The sequence below is a fragment of the Nycticebus coucang genome, chromosome 9 (genome assembly GCF_027406575.1).
Source record: "Nycticebus coucang isolate mNycCou1 chromosome 9, mNycCou1.pri, whole genome shotgun sequence".
Classification (NCBI taxonomy): domain Eukaryota; kingdom Metazoa; phylum Chordata; class Mammalia; order Primates; family Lorisidae; genus Nycticebus; species Nycticebus coucang.
This window is the reverse complement of record NC_069788.1, coordinates 94113410-94126433: the sequence shown is the minus strand read 5'-3', so window position 1 is coordinate 94126433 and position 13024 is coordinate 94113410. Positions and strand designations below refer to the sequence as shown.

The window sequence follows — 13024 nt, the reverse complement described above, 5'->3', positions numbered from 1 at the left end:
TGACCAAATGAAGACAACAACTTGAAAAGTGCTCACGGATGCAAGATTTGCGCTGGCATCAAGTAAGAAGGGCAAGTTTGAGGAGCTCCTGAGTAGGACATCTTTCCCCATCCCCAGATGAGTTGACAAAACCTGCTGTTTTATTAGCCAGAGGTGGTAGACTGGTTTGAAGCAGATGACAGAGCAAGTATACATTTAACGTGACAATATTGGAAGTGAAAGAGCCATAGAAGGCTGAAATAACAAACTCCCTGGCTGATTGCTAAACTATACATGCAAGTGGGGCACCCATAAGGTCCAGCAAAAATAGAAAGCCTGGATAGACTTGTGAAATTCTTCACTTCTAAATGAATTTCTCAATCCACACATAGCTCAGGCCATAAAGGATGGAAGCCTTACTGGTTTGAGGTGTCTGAATGTGACCTCTCCTCGCCACTAGGATACGCAGGTGCAAAGGAAACCTCTAAGGAGCCAGGGCTTACAAACAAAAAACAAAAACCTTCAGTAAAAACATCAGCAGCCATGTATTGGAAGATATACAGATCTTGCAAATTGAGTCCAGACAAGTTAATGGCTTACAAAAACAAAACAACCCTTGGAAGAAAAAACACAATGCAGAGATGATAAAATGACACAGCCTATTATCCATAATGTTCAGCTTCCATAAAAATTATTAGACATGTTAAAAGAAACAGGAACACATGTTCTTCATGGTAAAAGAAACAGGAACCTACACTTGGTAAAAAACAACAATCAGTAGAAACTTAGATTCTGAATGAGAATGTTGGATTTAGATTTCAGAGCAGCTATGATAATATACTAAAATGATAAAAAAAAATGTTGCTACTGAGCCAATGATAAAGAATCTCAACATAGAAATGGAAACTGTTTATTAAAACCAAATATGTATTCGAAAATTAAAAAGTACTGGGCAGTACCTATGGCTCAAAGGGGTAGGGCACTGGCCCCATATGCCAGAGGTGGCGGGTTCAAACCCAGCTCCAACCAAAAACTGCAAAAAAAAAAAAAAAAGTAAAATTAAAAAGTACAATAACTGGGGCAGCATCTGTGGCTCAGTGAGTAGGGCGCCGGCCCCATATACCAAGGGTGGCAGGTTCAAACTCAGCCCTGGCCAAACTGCAACAAAATATAGCCGGGTGCTGTGGCGGGTGTCTGTCATCCCAGCTACTCGGGAGGCTGAGGCAAGAGAATTGCTTATGCCCAAGAGCTGGAGGTTGCTGTAAGCTGTGACTCTACCATAGCACTCTACCGAGGGCAACAGAGTGAGACTCTATCTCTTAAAAAAAAAAAAAAAAAAGTACAATAACTGAAATGAAAAACTTACTAGATACGTTTGATCTGCAGAAGAAAGAATTCATGTAAAGAAAGATAAATTAAAGGCTTGGTGTGGTGGCTCATGCCTGTAATCCCAGCAATCTGAGAGGCTGAGGTGGGTGGATTGCATGAGCTCATGAGTTTGAGACCAGCCTGAGCAAAAGCAAGACCCTCATCTCTAAAAGATAGCTGGGTATTGTGGCAGGTCCCCATAGTCCCAGCTACTCAGGAGGTGGGAGGCTAAGGCAAGAGAATTGCTTGTGCCCAAGAGTTTGGGATTGCTGTGAGCTAAGATGCCACAGCACTCTACTGGGAGCAAGAAAGTGAGATTCTGTCTCAAAAAAAAACAAGGGAAGAAAGAAAGACAAATTGAAATGAAAAATTCAAGGGACAGAGAGAGAAAAAAGTGAAGAAAAATGAACAGAACCTCAGTGATCTGGGACCATATTAAGTGTTACAACATAATACATAATGTGGTCTCAAAGGGCAAGAAAGGAAAGAGGCAGAAAGCAATTTGTTTTCCCTCAGTAGAGTGCTGTAGCATCACACAGCTCACAGCAACCTCAGACCCCTGGGCTCAAGCGATTCTCTTGCCTCAGCCTCCCAAGTAGCTGGGACTACAGGTGCCCACCACACTGTCCAGCTATTTTTAGATGAGGGGTCTCACTTTAGCTCAGACTGGTCTTGAACTCATGAGCTCAGGTGATCTGCCTGCCTTGGCCTCCCAGAGCAAAAAACAATTTTTGAAAAACAATGCTGGTTACATTTCATATTTGGTGAAAAACATTAACTTATAGATAAAGAAAAATTCATGTAAGACAAAAAGAAGAAAAACCATACATGACACATCAGCGTCAAACTGCTGGAAGACAAGAACAAAGAGAAAATCTGGACACACAGATGGGAATCAATTATAAGATTGACAGATGACTTCTCATCAGAAACAATGGAGACCAGAAGGAAATGGAATGATATGCAAAGTGCTAAGAGAAGAGAAATGACAACCAAGAACTGTAGCCAGCAAAATCACCCTTCAAAAATGAAATACATTGCCAGGTAAGCAAAAACTTAAGAGAAATCATTGCCAGTAGACCTGCACTAAAATAAATTCTTAAAGGAAATTCCATAGGCTAAAGGGAAATGATAACCAGAAGGTAACTAAAATGCTCAGGAAGAAACAAGGAGCACCATAATTGGTAAACATGTGTGAATATAAAAGATCATATGTATATATAGGGTGGACATAAAGTTCGTGTGCAATTTAAAACAGTTTAGCATATTAAATTGCACACAAACTTTATATCTATCCTGCATAGTGAGTATGTGTGTATATATGTATATGTATATGTATATAATAGTCTCTCTCTCTCTCTCTTTTTATTTCCTTTTTTTTTTTTTTGAGACAGAACCTCAGGCTGTCCCCCTGGGTAGAGTGCTGTGGCATCATAGCTCACAGCAACCTCCAATTCCTGGGCTCAAGCAATTCTCCTGCCTCCGCCTCCCAAGTAGCTAGGGATGTAGGCGCCCACTACAACGCCCGGCTATTTTTTGGTTGCAGCCGTCATTGTTATTTGGCAGGTCCTGGCTGAATTCTAACCCGCCAGCTCAGGTGTATGTGGCTGATGCCTTAGCCACTTGACCCACAGACGCTGAGCCTCTTTTTATTTCCTAAGGCAAAGTCATCAGTGGCACAGAAAGTTGCAGAGAGAGCAGGGTTAGAGGAGTGAGAGGAAGCCATCACCTCTCTTCCAGTGTATCCATGAGAGCTCATACATGTATAGGTAAAGAGTTTCAAAAACTGCTTGAAAAATATATTGGAATCTATAGGTGAATTGATTCTGTGAGACAAAAGCACAGCTCCCAGTCAGCCAGGGTATCATGAGAGTAAACAGTAGGTAATCTGTTTTGCCAGATGATTTTTTCCCAGCTGTAAGCCAATGGAAGCTTTCTGAGCATGCTTGAGGCGCAGGGAGCAAAGGTTCTCTCTACCCTAAGGTTCCCTGAAAACTCACAAACACGAGGCAGGGGCAGGAACCGACCCTGCGCAGTATTCTGTTGTGCTGGTGCAAGTGTGAACTGCATGCACCTGTCCCACCTGGACAATTGGTCACCTTCCTTCTCCCTACACAGAGCTCGGGACAACCACGGACAGAAACAAGCAGCCTGAGCGCTAAAGCTGAGGTTCAATTTTGGTGGCGGCCATCACATTTCAGGTCATTTTACTCAAACGCTTCTTCTTCAAAAATTATTTCACAAACTTATGTAGTGGTTCCATACTACCTGCCTTGCACTCCTGTAAGGACAAATGCCACCTAACTTATTATGCAAAGGCATTCTGCCAGTAAGGTCTTTTAGTATACCCACCTTACAGAGGAGGAAAATTATGCTGGGGGCTGTTCACATGCTGCTCCTGAGCGGCAGGCTGGGGTCACCCCAGATAGCCCGGCCTCTTTCTTTTTCATATAACAGCTTTGTTGAGGTATAATTTACATACCACACAATTCACTTGTTTTAGTGGGTTTTAGTATGGTCACAGATGTGTGCAACCATCACCACAGTAAATTTTACAGCATTTGCGCCACCCCCCAAAAGAAGCCCCATACCCATTGTAGTCCCTCCCTACGCCCTCCCTGCCACCCCAGGAAACCACCCATCTACTTTCTGTCTCTAGAGAGTCATCCAATCTGGATGGAAGCGGATAGCACGTGAGCTTTTCTGAGGGCTTCTTTCACTGAACACGATGTTTACCAGGTCCATTTGTTTGTCTTCGTTCCTTTTATGTCTGATAATAGTCCGCTGTACGGATATATCACATCACCATGTTTATCATCCATCCATTGTTGGACAAGTGGGTTGTTTACAATCTTTAGTGATTACGAATAATGCAACTATGAACTTCCATGTACAAGTTTGGGGGGCCATATGTTTTCATGCCTCTTGGGTTTATACCTAGGAGTGGAATTGCTGGTCATATGGTAACTCTACATTTGACCTTTGAGGAACTTCCAGACTGTTCCCTCATTATTTTTTTTTTAAGATGAGGACACTGAGGAAGGCCTAAAGAGAAAAGGGACTCTCCAAGGTCAAACCACAACATGAAGAGAAAGCCAGAGGCTGACACCAGGTCTCTGACTCCCCCCAGTCACACTACGCTCACTGCCCCTCGGGGGAGAAGACGTCACCCAGTCAGTTTGCAGGCACCTCATGAGCACCCAGCCCTTTGCCACATTCTGCCCCTTGCTTGATTGGCTGACTTCTCCTTCCATCTGTTGGAAAATTTCTTTCACACCAAAGTCTAAATGAATGACATGTAAAGCCCTCGCAGGAGCTTCCACCTGACAGCAGAGGTGGAAGGAAGGAGGGAACTAGTCACTTTAATGGTAGAAGTTCATGGCTCATGCAAAAAAAGAGCAAGATTCTAGGCTCTAGTCATCATAAACAGGTTTTCCAACTGCACAAATGCCTGGCAGGAAGCTATCTGAGACGCGTGCAGAATGCAGGTGATGCTCTATTGTGTGGAACTGTTGCTCTTACCCACATCCCTGCCCATACTGCCCCAAATCTCAGTGGCATCCTCATTGTCACAACAGCAAGAAGCTGCCCCACAGCTTTCCTAAGTGTCCCATCACAATGGTCCCACCCTTGGAAGCCCTGCTTTAAACACCTGCAGCCTCTCCCAGATTCTCTCCCTTCGCACCTGTCCCATCCCTGCCAGTCTAGGGAAAAGCAGCTTACTGCTCACTCCACGTGGGTTCTATTGAATCTGCTTTCTTGGGGTATTTTTTGGGGGAAACTGAGTCTCACTCAGGTGCCCTGGGTAGAGTGTCATGGTGTCATAGCTTACAGTAACCTCATACTCTCAGGCTCAAGCAACCCGCCACAGCACCAGTTTTTCTATTTTTTTAAGTAGACAAGTTCTCACTTTGGTCAAGCTGATCTTGAACTCCTGAGCTCAGGCAATCCACCTGCCTCTGCCCCCACTAGTGCTAGGATTACAGGCGTGAGCCCCTGCACCCAGTCCTGCATCTACTTTCTAAGTTCTGACATCTTCTTGAAGCTTGCTTATGATCAAGAACAGAGGCTCCTTCTCTGTTCGTGCAGCCTTTAAGATGGCACGTCAGAAAGACAAGAAGCCCAAGAGGTCAACCTGGAAATTTAATTTGGACCTTACTCATCCAGTAAAAGATGGAATTGTTGATTCTGGAAAATTTGAGCAGTTTCTATAGGAGAAGGTTAAAGTCAATGGAAAAACTAGAAATCTTGGGAATGTTGTTCACATTGAACGCTTCAAAAATAAAATCACAGTTGTTTCTGAGAAACAGTTCTCTAAAGGGTATTTGAAATACCTTACCAAGAAATACCTTAAGAAGAACAATCTTTATGATTGGCTTTGAGTGGTCGCATCTGATAAGGAGACTTATAAACTTCGTTACTTCCAGATTAGTCAACATGAAGATGGATCAGAGTCTAAGGACTAGATGAAGCCTTTGCTTTGCTTGTTGATAACACAAATGAAGGTTACACAAGAAAGGAACATCTAAAAGTCGGCTTTTAGTTTATCAGTGAATAAAATCATTGCTCTCAAAAAAAAAAGAAAGAAAGAACAGAGGCTCTTTGTTCCCAGCTCTGGGCCACCTTCACATCTCTTCCTGGACAGCCCTGCTGAATGGGGGAGATGGCAAAGGATAAAAGGAGATATCAGAAAAACCAACACTGCTTCCTATTTACAGACAATTCTCCCACCACCCACTTAATGGGGGAACAACATGAACAAAGAATAAATGCGGCCAGTGCTGAGAACAGGTGTCCTCGGTTTCTTCCCAGAGAGAGACGTCACCCGGAAGGAAAGCCTGGGAAGGGCACCTTATGCCTGGGGTACCGCAGAGGCTGCAGGGGCAGAAGGGACGGGGAGAGAGGGGGAGGAGAGGTCCGAGGGGCCAAGAGAGAAGAGAGGAAAGAACAAATATGGCGGTCGGCTGTGTCACTGCCTTACCTGCTGCCCCCACAGCCTCTTGTGGAGGCCACCTGCAGTCTCCAAACTTCTTGGGTGGCTCACCCAAACTTTAAAAAAAAAAAAAAGGAAGAAAGTTTGCTAGCCAGGTGTTGTGGCAGGCACCTGTAGTTCCCAGCTGCTGTGGAGGCTGAGGCAAGAACTGGCACAAGCCCAAGAGTTTGGGGTTGCCGTGATCTGTGAGGCCACAGCACTCTACCCAGGGCGACCCAGTGAGACTCCGTCTCAAAAACTAAAAATGAAAATAAAAATTTACAAAAGGTTGAGCACCAACATTTGTTGGTGCACTTATTTACTTATGTAAACAAATCCCATAAGTGTATTTACCTATTACATATACATGTATGATCTATCTATCAATATTTATCACAATAGTGGTCCTCAGATTTGGATACATGGGCCATTAGAGTTTGAGAATTTATTTCTTGTTCATCAGTTGCCAGGTGCTTTCTTGCCTAAAATTTGATGTGTCTGAGAATAAACTTGCACTCACAGAAGGTCTTCTCCCACCTAACCAAGAAAGCTACCCCCTTTCTTCCCCAGATCTCACTAAGGTGACTCTGGGGCAGGGGGTGAAAGGTGCCTCATGCAGAAATGATCCAAAATATTGATTTGGCAAAACCTCCACTAAAGTTGAAGCACGACATTTTATATAGGAGGTGAAGTTTAGCATTGGGAATGGGATACCACAGCCCACATCATCGTAGGGGAGAGCAGCAAGGTGGGAATTTGACAATTTCTGTGTGACGGCCATCCTTTTTCATAAAATGCATCATTCATGACAGAGCATCCCTGGAGAGTACAGCAAACAAGCCTGGCTAACAGACACTGAAGCTGAAAATAGCTTTTTAAAATGCATTTAAACATGAGCAATTTTTTCAGCTAATTTCATACTTGCCTTGAGGACAACATGCAATTTAGAACAGCGGAAGCAATATTGGTTTGTGACACTCTTTCCAGAGCAACTAAAATGTTTGCTGGGGCTACTCGACATTTCAAAATGCTTTAGATAAAACAAAAACCCATAGATTACACCTGAATTTCTTTCAGGGTGACAGTGTATTGTTTATGAGTTGTTAAAGCTTATTTTTATCTAGTCACATGAAATATTTATTCTGATTGTAGTCTATCCTCATTTTAGTTTTAAAAATGTTTCTATGGGGGCGGCGCCTGTGGCTCAGTGAGTAGGGCGCCGGCCCCATATGCCGAGGGTGGTGGGTTCAAACCCAGCCCCGGCCAAACTGCAGCAACAAAAAAATGGCCGGGCGTTGTGGCGGGCGCCTGTAGTCCCAGCTACTTGGGAGGCTGAGGCAAGAGAATCGCGTAAGCCCAGGAGTTAGAGGTTGCTGTGAGCTGTGTGATGCCACGGTACTCTACCCAGGGCCATAAAGTGAGACTCTGTCTCTACAAAAAAAAAAAAAAAGTTTCTATGTTCTCTACTTCCTATTTTTGAAATTTATGTGCCAGAAAAATGAACCTTTAACATTCTTATGTGTTCTTCATCCCTGAAATACATAGAAAATGTTTACTCTTGATGCTGTCTTATGAAATTAATGTAATTATACTGATTTTAACACTTGATTCTTAAGTCATTATTCTTAAAGATTAGACTCCGAAATTCAAAAATTCATATATATATTTACAATACTATATATTTTAACATAATCCTTGCTTCACAGATAACTCATGTTTTAGCTTTATTTCTTTATTCAAGACTAAAGAGAAACAAATATTAATTTTTCTTGTTTTATAACTTACTGTAAAACAAATGTGTTATTTTAATTTTATCCTAACTGCTCTAGGTCATTTGTCTTATGAGATGCATTCCTTAATTTATTTCTCTTTTTTAAGGTATACTCCTTAAATTACAAATTAAGAGGTTTATATAATTAAAAAACAAAGCAGAGGATTTATTTTTTTCTCAAAGAAAATAAATCTGATCTGGCTGAATGGCTTGAACCTGAGCACTATTTGCCAATTGGACATTTTCCAGAACTAGAATGCTCCAAAACTCTACGGCTCCATCACCTTGATAAAATATATTTACAGGAAGCTATATGATAAAACACATCTTATAAAAAAATAGTACATTGCGGGGCAGCGCCTGTGGCTCAATGGAGTAGGGTGCCGGCCCTATATGCTGGAGGTGGTGGGTTCAAACCCAGCCCCAGAAAAAAAAAAAAAAAGCCTGCAAAAAAAAATATATATATATATCACTATAGGTATAATCAAATCAATGATTTTAAAATTTCCCCAGTCCTTTTTCAGGCTAGCAGTTTAGCTTCTGAGTGAAGGAGTAACAGATATCATGAATAAACCTTGACAAGTCATGATAAAGCTGCGTGTCCCAGAAATTGAGAAAATGAACAACCCTGATGAACAGTCAACAAATTATTTTGCACATCCAGTGTTTCCTGGGTTCCTGTAACCATACTGAAGAAAGGCATGATTCTGCCTAATATTAGTAATTGATTTTGCTCATCAACCACTATAGGAGTTTTAGTTTATGATACAGAAGGATTGAAAAAACTTAAGTGATAAAATTCATTCCTGTCCTATGTACAGGAACAAAGGTTCTTGGCCCAAACATCTATAACAATAACACATAAGAATAGAGGTGCTGAACCTTGCCTTGTTCAGACAATGTCATATCCATCTATGGATAGATAAGATGAAATAGGATGTGTCTGTCAGCTTGTTATGAAACACGTTTCCAATAAAGGTTTACTTTTTAATTTTTAAAAACTACCTTATCACACATTGTAACATAAGATATCATTTTATCTAGTAATAATGTACTAGTAATAATTGATAATGACTCAAAATCCAGAAATCCATTTTTAGCACCTAGTGCCCTAAAGACACAGAAAATAAAATAACATTTTAAAATTCTGAGTTATGGCTCTGTGCCTGTAGCTCAGTGGTTAGGGTGCTGGCCACATACACCAGGGCTGGCAGGTTCGAACCTGGCCCGGGACTGCCAAATAACAATGACAACTACAACAACAACAAAATAGCCTGGCATTGTGGCGGGTGCCTATAGTCCCAGCTACTTGGGAGGCTGAGGCAAGAGAATCACCTAAGCTCAAGAGCTGAAGGTTGCTGTGAGCTGTGACACCACGGCACTCTATCTAGGGTGACAGAGTGAATATAAAATAAATAAATACAATGCTGAGTTATATAAATATTTCTGAAGAAATGTAGGAAAAGTTGACCAATAAAATATTTTTAAGCATAAAATTATATGACCTTAAGATAAATGTGTGAGAAGTAGAATGGAAATATTAACTTGGAAGAGAAAACAGAAAGAAGCAGATATTTCAATGCTAAAGAAAAGCCTCTATACATTGTTTTTAAATGGATGATATTCCATATCAGACTATCCTGATAGATTCCATTGTGCATATATGTGTGTCATTACTCAAAACACTTTTTCAAGGATTTTTTTTTTTTTTTTGAGGCACAGCCTCCAGCTGTCGCCCTGGGTAGAGTTCTGTGGCATCACAGCTCACAGCAACCTCCAGCTCCTGGGCTCAAGCGATTCTCCTGCCTCAGCCTCCCACGTAGCTGGGACTACAGGCACGGGCCACAACGCCAGGCCATTTTTTGGTTGCAGCCGGCATTGTTGTTTGGCGGGCTCAGGCTGGATTCGAACCCGCCAGCTCAGGTGTATGTGGCTGGCGCCTTAGCTGCTTGAGCCACCGGTGCTGAGCCCAAGGATTTTTGAAAATGTATTTCTTATTTGAATATGTTCACAGGATACTAGGATGTGTGAGGGGAGGGAACAGTTCAAAGATCACTGTACTACTCTATCACTAGGTTATAAATTTAATGTGGGATATGGGACCATCTGGTAAATACATGGAATGAGGGATCTCGTGGCAATTTGTGTATTAAAAATAATAGTATGACAGTAGCTGACACCTAGAGTAATCGTCCTAAGCGCTTGACATTTGTCCTCCAACACCACCACGAGGAAGGAACTATAAAGGTCCCTAGTTCACAGATAACAGAACTCAGGCACAAAGGGACTAAATGAGATGACACAGTTACCTGGTGATAAATCCAGAAGTGAGACCTGGCGTAGGACCCACGGTCCTAAACCACTGTGCTGTTGCCTTTTAAAATTATTTATTTATTTACTTACTTATTTTTAGAGACTGGGGTCTTGCTCTTGCTCTGGCTGGTCTCAAACTCCTGAGCTCAAGGGATCCTCCCGCCTCGGCCACCCAGAGTGCTGGGATTACAGGCATGAGCCACTGTGCCAGGCTAGATTATCTTTTTTTAATAAAAAATAATAGGTATTCTGTGAAGAGAAATTGTGATGATTTCTTCCAACATTCTAAGGAGCCCTCGTGCCACCAGGGTGGGCCTGCCTTGCTTTGCAGACCACTGCCCTGCTCTGGCTCTCAAGATGTAGTACATGAGCTGCTGGAATCAGAATTACCTGGTGTGTCTGTTAAATATGCAAATGGTGGGACCTTCCCTCAGCCTTCAGATTAGTCTCTGGAGGTGGCCCCAGAGCAGTCTTTGGCCAGCATTAAGGGTAGGACTGAAGAAGAGCTGCCAATCAGGAGCCACACCAGCCCCTAGCATAGGCCCTGTGTCCTGTTTTGGACACCATCCTACCTCAGCCTCCATTCCATCTACTTTGGGAAAAAATACTAAAAATCAGAAAACAAAGTATTGTCCTTTTCTCTTGGTGCCCTCAGCCTACAAGCCTATAATGGGTATTGTCCCATTATACACATGAGAAAACAGGATGTGAGGGATTTCATGACTAGCTGGAGCCTCCGGAAAGAAAGCTTCCTGTTGGTACCTTGATTTTAGCCCAGTGAAACCCATGTGGACTTCTAATCCAGAGAAGCTTAGGATAATAAATTTGTCTAGTGTTAAGCCCCTACATTCATGGTAATTTCTTACAGCTGCAATAAGAAACCAATATAGTTTCACCAATATAGTGATCAAGTCTAAATTCAAGCCTAGGTAGTCTGATGCCAGCACCAGATGCTCTCTTCACTGCCGGGTGATGTTGATTTGCCTCTAACCTCTGAGCTTCCACTGGGAAGATGTTATATGTCTAACATCTTCACATGGTATCTCTAGTCTGTATGCCCTACAGCTCCTACCTCAGGGCCTTTGCACTGGCTGTTTCCTCTGCCTAGAAAGCTCGTCTCCATTGTAGTAAGCTCTTCCCTTTCCCCTTATCCCCTTACCTCTATCCTATATCTGAATAGCTTCCTCCCTCATTCCTTCAGGTTTTTGCTCAAGTTGCATCATATTTAAAGTCAGAATCACCCTACCACTGCAGCATGCTCCTAATCCTGTTTAATTTCACCATGGCATTTATCACCTTATGGTATACCATATATTTTACATATTTGCTTGCTTAATGTAAAATCTATTAGGTACAGGATTCTTGTCTGCTTGATTACTGCAGTATCCCCGGGCCCTAAAGCAGAGTCTGGAGCATGTACATGCTTGAAAGTTATTTGCGGACTGAATCTTAAGGTAGGATAAAGAGGTACGAGTTATGGATGAAGGAGAGGTGGGATTTCGAAATGTGGCAGAGGTCAAATGACGAGACTTGACCACTAAACTGACCAGGGATAGGTGAGGGAGGAGAAGCTTCTGTACACACAGGTACTCAGATACAAGTGTATGTATAAATATGGCACATGACTACATACATTTATAAACATATGTATACATTATTGACAAAGTATGAAATTTGATACTGTGTTTAAATTCCTGCATATTCTAACGGAAGCTAAGCAAATTACAAAAAATATATATTATTTCCGTAAGTGAGAACGATTAAAGTAACAAGTGTGACTGTTCATAATCTTCTATTCTCCTCCATACTCGCTCTCTCTAAGGCAGAAACGTACTCCCTGACGGGGTCAGTTTAGGTGCTCCCTTCCTCCGGAGAATCTAAAACATAGGTAAAATGTAGATAAAACTAAAGAGAACAGAAAAGTTCTCTACATAACAAAAAGACAGCAGAGAAAGGGTTAGAGAGACTGCTTGAGAACACTCAGCACTTGAAGAGGTTGGAAGTTGCAAGTGGGAAAGAGGGACAGCTGCAGAAACGGCTGTCAACTGGGGGGAAAGGACTGACACAACCAGGAAAGAGACAAACCCAGTCGCTGTGCATTAAGAAGGCACCGTCTCCTCCACAATTTAAGTCTTCTTCAGTTTTGGTCGTCAGCTTATTTCTCTGAAATTATGTGTTAATGAGTAAAATATTTTTAGTTTCACAATTAAAATGCTTAGATTAATCTGGAACACAAAAAAGGGAGGCGAGAGAGAGAGAGAGAGAGAGAGAGAAAGAAGGAAGGCCAGCAGGCAAAGAAACAGCCACCTCTGCATTTAGCAAGACCACCTGTTATGGAAGTTTCCAGAAACAAAAGGGATGCTGGCCATCTTTCTGATGTCCTGGAGAGTGTGATAAAGGATGAAGTTTACCAACTAGGTTCAAGAGGAGGAATTTTAAGATAGCATTCGGCATCCTCACAAGGCTCAGGCCATCAAAAACAGGTTTAGACCACTCATCAGGCAAAGAATTACTACTACCAGATAAGCAGATTAATTCCAGAGATCGACTAAAGATGTGAAAGTTTGTGCAAAAGTACATGTCAATTTCTCAGTTCCAAATATCCCAGTTTTTAAAGCAAT

General features: G+C 42.1%; 1 pseudogene; it reads left to right on the top strand.

Moving 5' to 3' along the window:
- Window positions 1-5444: 5444 nt before the first annotated feature.
- On the top strand, window positions 5445-5813 carry LOC128594867 (60S ribosomal protein L22-like 1; annotated as a pseudogene).
- The last annotated feature ends 7211 nt before the right edge of the window (window positions 5814-13024 follow it).